This window comes from Hypanus sabinus, chromosome 13 (assembly GCF_030144855.1).
Source record: "Hypanus sabinus isolate sHypSab1 chromosome 13, sHypSab1.hap1, whole genome shotgun sequence".
Classification (NCBI taxonomy): Eukaryota; Metazoa; Chordata; class Chondrichthyes; order Myliobatiformes; family Dasyatidae; genus Hypanus; species Hypanus sabinus.
In genome coordinates this window covers 54,496,176-54,506,801 of record NC_082718.1, presented here as the reverse complement: position 1 = coordinate 54,506,801, position 10,626 = coordinate 54,496,176, and positions in this window count along the sequence as shown.

Genomic DNA, 10,626 nt, shown 5'->3' with positions numbered 1-10,626 from the left:
GATAAATAAGCTATTTTCCACCTCTTGCTCAGTCTCCAGTCTCCACCTTTTCAACTGGTTTTCTACATAGGCTGCTGGGTTTTCAGTGTCTCCCAGTGGATCCCCCTTTAAGGCTTTGGGGTCCACTTTGGGTGGATAAAGCTTCCTGAGGGCCTGCCATACCCTCTGCCTCACTGTGTCAAATCCGTCTCCGTCAGTTCTCAGGTCGTTCGGGTTTATTATGCCAGCCATTTCCATTAGTTCGTTAAATTTGGAGGTTCCAATCAGCCTTATCAATAGTGCCTTTAAATCTCCCATAGCCAATAATCGTCCTGCCGTTTCTTCTTCAAAGGCTCTAATCCATTTCCCTGCTCCTTCATGTAGACTGGGCAGAGTGTTTTTCAGCCCTTCTAGGTCCTGGGATCCCCAAGGGATATACTGCACTTGTCCTGATCCTTTTACTAACAACGGCATCATTCTTCCTCCTTCTTCCCACCTACCCTGGCTCTCCTCCTCGCCTGACTCCCCATCCATTTCTGGCTGTGTCTTTACTGCCTCACACACAAATTTTGCCAGGGTCCTCTTCTTCCCTCGGTCCTGTGGACCTGTGGAGTCCTTCCTTTCTGTCCTGATTCAATACTTGGTCGACCCCTGGAGTACTTTTCACATCTCCTCTGGCAATTCCCTCTCAGTAACTTCTCCCTGCATGTTTACTGTACCCATCAGCATGGGGCACTGCTTAGGGGTTCCTTCCGCATAATAGGGAGGGGGCCTTTCTGCTTCTGTCACATCCGGGTATGGAGCTGAAGCCAGCTTCTCACTGTACCTTCCTCTCTCTCTAACAGGCTGTTTCTCCAGCATCTTAGTGTCTTCCTCACTTGTAATCAATATTCAAACGGAAGGAGAGAGGCTGAGGAGGACAGGTAGAATATTGTCCAGAAGGATCATTTACTAAGGCAATGTATAAGTTGGAAAGTCTCAGACAGGAAGTTAAACAGAATGCAGGGTTCGGACATCAGTTATTTGACTGGTTAGAAAGTAGACTCGGAGGATGGGGAGTATGGCTGTCTAAAATGGCAATGACTGTCAGTATTGTATTGCTGAGCTGTGTGCTTGTTCTGTGCTGTTTTCTTCCTTGTCTCAAGTCTCTTGTACAGCCATTGAACTGGATGAAGCACCGCTATATGGAGGAACCGATCATACTGTAAGACAAGGGCCGGAAAACCCCATGCCAATAATCAACGTCTTTGGAGGAGCATTCCCATAAATACCCTATCAGGAACAGACTAAATTCAAACAGCCCAGACAGGACTGGAAGTCCCAAGGAGGGGGACGGAGAAGCTATGGGCACAGGGGACCAGTGAGGAAGCAGGGGGAAAGAGAGGTAGAGAGACTGTGCTGGGGATGTAATCAGCCAGGTCACATGAGAAGAGATTGTCCGTTTACACCATGGCCTGTCACACACCAGCAGGAACCGATAAGGAGGGAACTAAAGTTTAGCCAAGGACCAGCCCCCACAGGCCCAAGCGGACTTGTGAACCCCTATGCGAGGTATTAGGGGTGCCCCAAGAACTTGAATGGGAAGGGACATTACCCAATGATAACAAGGGAGGCAGAACAGGAACCCATTGTTCAGGTTATGTTAGAAGGGCAACTGACACCAATGATGATAGATACTGGAGCCACGTACACTTGCGTACAGCCACAGTATGCACTTCACCTTCCCATGGCAGGAAAGTTTATTAAGACGGTAGGGTTCTCAGGGAAAACACAGTTGACACAGTGCACGGCTCCAGTGCAGTTGAGAACGGGAAATAAAGGAATTGTTTTGCCAGTGCTAGTATCTAAGGGAACTCTGATTAATTTGTTAGGCAGAGATGCCTTATTGAAACTGGAATTAAAATTAGAATGCACCAGAAATGGGCTGAGTGTGGAAAGAGCAGGGACTCAGTTGATAGTGCGAGAAGACAAGAAGGCTGATGTCTTTTGGATAGGAGACATCACAGATCAGATTCAGGAAACCTGGGAAAAATGGAAAAAGGGTGTGCAGGCTATATTACCCAGGGCTGTAATGTCCAAATCTGAGCTACATTGTACAGTGATTTTTGACAAGACTCAGAACAGGGAGTTAGAGAAGAGATGGCACGTGGAGGCATGTACCCAACAGCACCTAGAAGGGGAGGCTGTGATAATTGGAAAGCAAGGAGCAGTTTACAAGTTAAGTGGACCACCTTTTTAGAAAAATGGTACAGGATACCGGAGGCTGCGCCCCACGTAATGTTGTTGGTAAACAAGGGATATCAGTCTAAAGACTTAGGACCCTTACTTAAGAGTGCTGAAACTGTAACAGTGTGGAGGAAAATCATGCTGGAGATGTGGATATCAGAAGACAACAATTGCATTAAAATAATGGTAACTGTAGATATGGTAGGGACAGTGAAAGAGGTTGAAGTACCTCCCCAACCACACATGCCATTGCTGGGAAAGGAGAGAGGGCCATATAAAGGACCTAGTTTGGAACAATTGGAAATAGAATTGAAACAATACATGCAGCAGTTAACAATGATATATAAGTCTATTTATGCACAGGAAAAACAGAAAGAGCCGGAGACCATACAAGGGGAAGGACCGATCAAACCAGGAGACCAGGTTTACGTGCGAGTTTTTCGGAGAAAGTGGAACAAGCCGAGAAGGGAAGGACCCTTTACGGTGGCCAAGGCATCACCCACCGCAGTTCAGGTAGAAGGACGCTCCACCTGGTACTATCTGAACCACTGCACGAGGGCAGTCCCGCAGGGGCAATCAGGAGTCCGAGGTAAGTGATGCGGAGGAACGGTTAGCAGGAGACAGACAGGAGGAACAAGAAGCCAGACACCTACCCTGGAACAGCTTATAATGCAGTATCAGTTGAGCTCTGAATGGTTTACGTGGACAGGTGCTTGTTCAGTGGGTCATTTCAGAGGTAGCTGCACTCAGATGTGGGATGTAACCCCAGGTGAGAGACACGTAGTAGATTCCCCTCCACCCGAAGGTGCATTGGACACCCAGACCATCCCCTTAGCAGACACCTGGTGGCTGTGTGGTAAGGAAGGGGGTCTGAGATCCACACTTCTCCTCAATTGGGCAGGTACGTGTACACGTGTTATGCTACTTCAAGAAGTTATAGTATCCCCTGAAGTACACTTCAACACTGATATCTCTGAACAGCAGACACTATTGTGGAAAAGGAGAAAATATGAACCTGACTCGACAATTTCGATAGATAGTATAGGGCAGCCGAAAGGTATACCTAATGAATTTAAGGCCAGGAATGAGATTACTGCAGGCTTCGAAGCATTTCTACTCTTGATAGGAGCTATTAAGAATGTTGAATGGATAAATTATATATATTACAATCAGCAAAGATTCATCAACTACACCGATGATGCATTGGAGGCCTTGGGACAACAGTTAGATGCAACTAGCAAAATAGCGTGGCAGAATAGACAAGCATTGGACTGGCTGTTGGCAGAAAGAGGAGGAGTTTGTGTGATGTTTGGAGAGCAGTGCTGTACTTTCATACCAAATAACACTAGTCCAGAAGGATAGTTTACTAAGGCAATGTATAAGTTGAAAAGTCTCAGACAGGAAGTTAAACAGAATGCAGGGTTTGGACATCAGTTATTTGACTGGTTAGAAAGTAGACTCGGAGGATGGGGTGTATGGCTGACTAAAATGGCAATGACTGTTGGTATTGTATTGCTGAGCTGTGTGCTTGTGCTGTGTTGTTTTCTCCCTTGTCTCAAGTCTCTTGTAGTGCATGCTGCAACCAAACAATTTCCGATGCTCGTGGTGATTACTGAAACAAGCTTAGTGGAGAAAGAAGCACCGAAGAAGTATTGTTACGGCCTACAATGCCTGCTGGATGAACAAGAGCAAAATGACAGTGTGGGAGTAGATTGCAAGGTCTTATGAGTTTTTATCCCTGTCTCAGATACAAAGAGACAGGTTTTTGACTCAGCGGCCTAGGGTAACAGGGAGAGAATACTTTGAGGTCTTGGTGCAGAAAATTATAGTTTAACCCAAGATTTGGGAATAAGTGCTGGACTTTATTGGGGCTTTTGTGCGCAGATTCTTAGTCTTCTTTCTCTGTGTGAGACCCTCTGGGGTCTCACAGAGGGGATTATATTGGAGAATAAAGTTGCATTGTTTGCTGTGTAACCAAATCTATGTAACCAGCCTTGCGTTTGCTATTTGCTATGTATCCAATTTATTAGCCAGAATGAAATCTCTGTATTGTCTCTGTACTATTGAACACATCAATGCCTTAAGAATGTAGCTAGCCTTAAGAAAGTACCTAACAGTGAGAAACCAGCCTTATATTTACTATGTATCCAACTTATTTCCAGAATGAAATCTCTGTATTGTCTCTGTACTATTGAACACATCAATGCCTTGAGAATGTAGCTAACAGTGAAAGTAAGCATGTAGAGATAATGGTGGTAGATGGGATCGTGGAGTGGTGTGATGGTATGGGGACCAGTCAAGGCACTAGGACAAGTATATGCTAATGTGACTAAGATAAGAAATTACTATAAAGAATACTGTGAACTAGGGCTCGGCGGACAATTAGTGACATGCTCATTAATTGTCTCAGCTTTTGTTTGCAAATAAAGGCTTAAACTTCTCAAAGAACCTTCTATGTCTCCTGGTTATTTCAAGAAACCACAACAATAGCCAACCTGATGGCATGAACATTGATTTCTTGAACTCTCCCCCCACTGCATTCCTTCACCATTCCCCATTCCCATTTCCATTTCCCTCTCTCATCTTATCTCCTTACCTGTCCATCACCTCCCTCTGTTGCTTCTCCACACTTTCCTTTCTTTCATTGCCTTCTGTCCTCCCCTATCAGTTACCCCTTCTCCAGCTCTTTACGTCACCTCCTTCCTCCCCCAATTTCACCTCTCACCTTGTGTTTCTTCCTCCCATCACCCACAGTCTTACACTGACTCCTCATCTCTTATTCTCCAGCCCGGATGAAGGGTCTCGGCCCAAAATTTCAACTGTACTGTTTTCCATAGATGCTGCCTGACCTGCTGAGTTCCTTCAGCATTGTGTGTAATTTGCACACAACATCCAGCACCTGCAGATGTTCTCTTGATTTTAAGATGAACTTGTAACAGTTACAGATTGTCGTGTATAATGTTGTAGGCTCCGCATTGTACCAAAAGGGCAGGTAGGTAGGCAGAGTGGATGGTACTATATGTCTCTGTTGGTAAAAAATGTAAGTGGTGACATAGGTTGGAAGGTGTTCAATCATTGTGGATAGAGCTAAAGAAATGCAAGGGTAAAGAGACCTTGTTACAAGGATGTGGCGGTGGAACAAACCCAAGTGCTGAACATGGGCATGGAGGCCGAGTCACGGTCATAGCAAGTGTGGAATTGGTGCCAAGGGAGTCATTACCCAGAGACTTGGTTTTTGTAGAGAATTCAGGAACGATGCTAGACTAGAACTGATAGTCCTACAAACCATGGAATGAGGTTACCTGTACACAAGTCAACCAGTGAACTGGCAGCTCCTTGTTGTGGTCACAGGATTTTTATACTTGCTTTTTCATTTGCTGATGGAAAGCAGGTGTGTGTAGTTAGTGGAACCTGGGAATGATTGGTAACTAAACGAGGGGATTGAGGCCCAATTCCTGAGGTAAATAGCAGGGTGGGGGATTGCCAGAAGGGACCGTGACAGACCCTGATGAGAATTGTTTATGAACTCCCAAACAACAGCAAGAACATGGTCTACAAACTAATACAGCAGATAATAGAAAATGCATGCCAAAAGGGCAATATTACAATACTCGTGGGGAATTTCAATATGCAGGTAGACTGGGAAAATAAGGTTGAAGATGGATCCCAAGAGGAGGAATTTCTTTAGTTGGCCTTTTAGTGTGGCTCATGATCGAACCCACTAGGGGATATACTGGATTGGATGTTGTGCAATGAACTGGAATAGTTTTGAGAGCTCAAGGTAAAAGAACCCTTAGGAGAAGTGATTATAATATGATCGAATTCACCCTGAAATTTGTGGAGAAGCTAAAGTCTGATGTATCAATATTACAATGGAGTAAAAGGATTGTGGAAGCATGAGAAAAAGAGAAGTTGGCCAAAATTGATTAGAAAAGAACACTGGCAGGGATGATGGCAGAGCAGCAGTGGTTGGAATTTCTGGAAGCAATTTGGAAGGCACGGGATATATACATCCCAGAGAGGAAGAAGTATTCTGCAAGCAAGATGCTGCAACTGTGACTAACAAGAGAAGTCAAAGCCTATATAAAAGCCAAAGAGAGGGCATATAATAGAGCAAAAATTAATGGGAAATTAGAGAATTGGGAAGCTTTGAAGAACCAATGGAAAGCAACTAAAATAGTCATTAAGAAGGTAAAGATGGAGTACAAAAGTAAGCTAGTCAATAATATTTATGAGGATACCAAAAGTTTCTTCGGATATATGAACTGTAAAAGAGAAGTGAGGGTGGATATCGGACGGCTGGAAAACAATGCTGGAGAGATAGGAATGGGGGAGAAGGAAATGATAGATGAACTGAATGAGTATTTTGCATCCGTCTTCACTGTGGAAGACAGTAGAAGAATGCTGGAAGTTCCAGGTGTAGGGGTCATGAAGTGTGTGATGTTACCATTGCTAGGGAGAAGGTTCTTGGGAAACTGAAAGGTCTGAAGGCAGATAAGTCACCTGGACCAGATGGTATACACCCCAGGATTCTGAAACTGGTGGCTGAAGAGATCGTGGAGGCATGAGTAATGGTCTTCCAAGAATCACTAGATACTGGAATGGTTCCAGAAGATGGGAAAATTGCAAACGTCACTCCACTGTTCAAGAAGGGAGAGAGGCAGAAGGAAGGAAATTATAGGCCAGTTAGTCTGATCTCAGCAGTTGGGAGAATGTTGAAGTTGATTGTTAAGGATGTAGTTTTGAGGTACCTGGAGGCACATGATAAAATAGGCCGTACTCAGCATAGTTTCCTGAAGGGAAGATCTTGTCTGACAAATCTGTTGGAATTGTTTGAAGAAATAACAAGCAGCATAGACAAAGGAGAATCAGTTGATGTTGTGTACTCAGATTTTCAGAAGGCCTTTGACATGGTGCCACATGAGGCTGCTTAACAAGTTACAAGCCCATGGTATTACAGGAAGGATTCTTGCATGGATAAAGCAGTGGTTGATCAGCATGAGGCAAAGAGTGGGAATAAAGGGAGCCTTTTCTGGTTGGCTACCAGTGATTAGTGATTAGGGATCTGTGTTGGGATCTCTTCATTTTACGTTATTTATCAACGATTTGATGGATTTATGGCAAAGTTTGCAGATGGTACGAAGATAGGTGGAGGGGCAGGTAGTTTTGAGGAAGTAGAGAGGCTACAGAAGAAATTAGATTAGGAGAATGGGCAATTAAGTGGAAAATGGAATACAGTCTTGGGAAGTGTATGGTTATGCACTTTGACAGAAGAAATTAAAGTTTAGATCATTTTCTAAATGGAGAGAAAATTAAAAAATCTAAGGTGCAAAGGAACTTGGGAGTTCTTGAGCAGGATTCCCTAAAAGTTAATTTGCAGGTTGAGTCTGTGGTGAGGAAGGCAAATGTGATGTCAGCATTAATTTTAAAAGCAAGAATATAATGCTGAGGCTTTATAAAACATTGGGTCCTCACTTGGTGTATTGTGAGCAGTTTTGGGCTCTTTATTTTAGAAAAGATGTGTTGAAACTGAAGAGTGTTCAAAGGAGATTCATGAAAATGCTTCCAGGATTGAATGGCTTCTCATATGACGTGTGTTTGATGGCTCTGGACCTGTTTTCACTAGAAATCAGATGATTGAGGGGTGACCTCATTGAAACCTATTGAGTGGTGAAAGGCCTTAAGGGTGGATGTGGAGAAGATGTTTTCAATGGTGAGAAATTCTAAGACCAGAGGACACAGCCTCAGAATAGAGTGGCTTCCTTTTAGAATGATGAGAAGGAATTTCTTTAGCCAGATGGTGGTGAATCTGTGGAATTTGTTGTCACTAGCAGCTGTGGATGCCAAGTCGTTATGCATATTTAAGGTTGATAGATTCTTGACTGGTTAGGGCACGAAGGGATATGAGGAGAAGACAGGAGATTGGGGCTGAGAGGGAAAATGGATCAATCATGATGAAATGGCAAAGCTGACTTGATAGGCTGAATGGCCTAGTTCTGTTCCTATACCTTATGGTCCTTGCTTGTTCAATTTGTTGGGTAACCCATTTTTCTTTAATTTCCAACTTGCCTCCCATATCCCTTTGTTGTCTTTTTGTTGGTAAGCATATCAAGCCTCCTCTTAAATGCGAAAGAAATTATTCCTCTCAGCAGCTAAGGATGCTTAAATTGGAAACAAATTCACATGTCATACATCAGACAACCTTCGTAGCAATTATCTGAGCTAATAAATCCAACATCCACAAACAGTCTGACACAAAAGGATGACAGCACAACGTGAAGTATCGGCCCCAAAACCCAACTATGTATATACATCCTAAAATAGAATGGTTTTGTTCAGTTGGAAGCTGATCAATGTAACAATAAAATCAAATTATGAAATAATGTACTTGTCAATTCATTCTGAAAACCTGCAGATACCCAGATAGAGGGCAAAGTTTTCCTGTTTGGTACGGCCATCAAAATAAGTGATTGGTGCTTCACCAATTCCATGCAAAAAAATTCCAAATAATACATATATCCACAGTAAAGACTCAACTTTGTTTTCACAGCCTGAGACTTATGTACTTATTTTCTTGAGATAAAATATATATGAAAAAATATAGAATTAAAAAAATAAACCCTTCAAAATCTGACAGAATGTTACTTTCCCAACTTCGGTATCAATGAGGATTCATCTATGAATTTTGATTTCAGCTTGATATAAGGATCCATTGAGCACAAAAACATACTTGATGTCAAATTGAGTAAAGGTCTAAGTGCTAATTCATACTCATCCTGGTGCAAAAGTCAACATTGTTATTAATGTTAACATATAAAATGAAAATTTCAGTGTTAGGCTTAACATTTTGTTGCAACAATTTTGAATATTTGTTTTGGGAACTTACATTCCCATGATGAAATAGAGGAAAGCTATTTAAAAATGTCCCAACAACCATAAGTATCGTACCATTAATATTGGCCTGTGAAATTTTGCTCTGAAGTAGCTCTCAAAGGCAATAACCGACAGATCCTTTTCAGCATAAACAATAGAGACTAAAACCATGGATTTATATAGGATGGCAATAAGACCTTTGATCCACTGAGTTTGAACCATATACCAACTTCCCTTATTAAGTGCATACTAATCCCATTTTATTCACCCTATACAGTATTCAGATTATTTCCCCACAGATTCTATCCCTCACCTACGTTCTTGTGGTGAACTACACGTACCTGTCTGGACATGCCCCCCCCCCCCACTGACTGCTCCTGTGGCTCCTCCCACAGACCCCGGTATAAAGGCGATTGGAGGCACTGCTCCTCCCTCAGTCTCCAGGATGTTGTATGGTGGTCTCTTGCTGCTGACTGCTCTCTTCCAGCGAATAAAAGCCTATATCTCGCCTCACATCTCCGAGAGTTATTGATGGTGCATCAGTACTAAAGGCAACTTAATATACCTACTTACCTACCTGTCCTGGGGTTGTGGGAGGAAACTGGAGTAAATCAGTGAGATCGCAGGATGACTGGGCAAGCTCAACACAAACAGCACTGGAAGTCAGGGATGAATCTGGACAGCTGAGGCTGTGAGGTAGCAGCTTTGCAACCCGGGCCTCTGTGCCACACCAAAGTTAATTCTCACCAAATTCCTGGACTGTTCAGAATGCAACACTTAGCAATTTTGAAGCTTCCATCAATTATACCAATAAGTGAACTAGGTATCTCAAATTGCCGCTCCACCTGCGTGCCCTCATAAAGCTAACAGATAATGCCTTTTGCAAAGAGAGTAATGGAAAAGGCTGCTGGAAATAGCTTTGAAATTAAAAACCTGTTTAAAAGTGAATGTTACCAACTGTATCAGAAGTTGTCATTGGTTCATTAATGGCTTTGGATTGTTCTGGACTGCGTGGGGACCCCTCTGTCATTGACTGTCTGGAGAATGTGAGATCTTCTCTGTCACTCGAGGTCCAATGCGTTGTGACCAGTTACTCACATTGTTCCTTTTCCATCCTTGCCATTGTGATATCCGTCAACTACCTCAATAAGAGGAAGCATGTTCTGCAGTGAGGAAACTGGTACAGAAGTAACCATAGGAGATGGTGGAGTCTACTACCTTAGTGCTGCTGTTTTACAATAGAGCAGAAAACTGAACATGACTTACCCTGGGGCCTTACAGTTCTGTTGTTAACAAATACAGAATGCGAGTATTATTCACTTCCCTGGACACAATGTGCATTTGGCCTGAATCATAAATATCCAATAGTGACAGAATTAAGCAAAAATAGAAAAGACTAGCTTCAAAATGCTGGAAGCCATAAACTTCAAAGATAAATACTTGTAACGTGTAAAGATGTAACTGCAGGAGATTATTTTGACCTGAAAATGGAGATCCAGAAGAACCTGCCTAAAGCTCATCTCTATTTGCCATGTCTTTGTTTTCTTA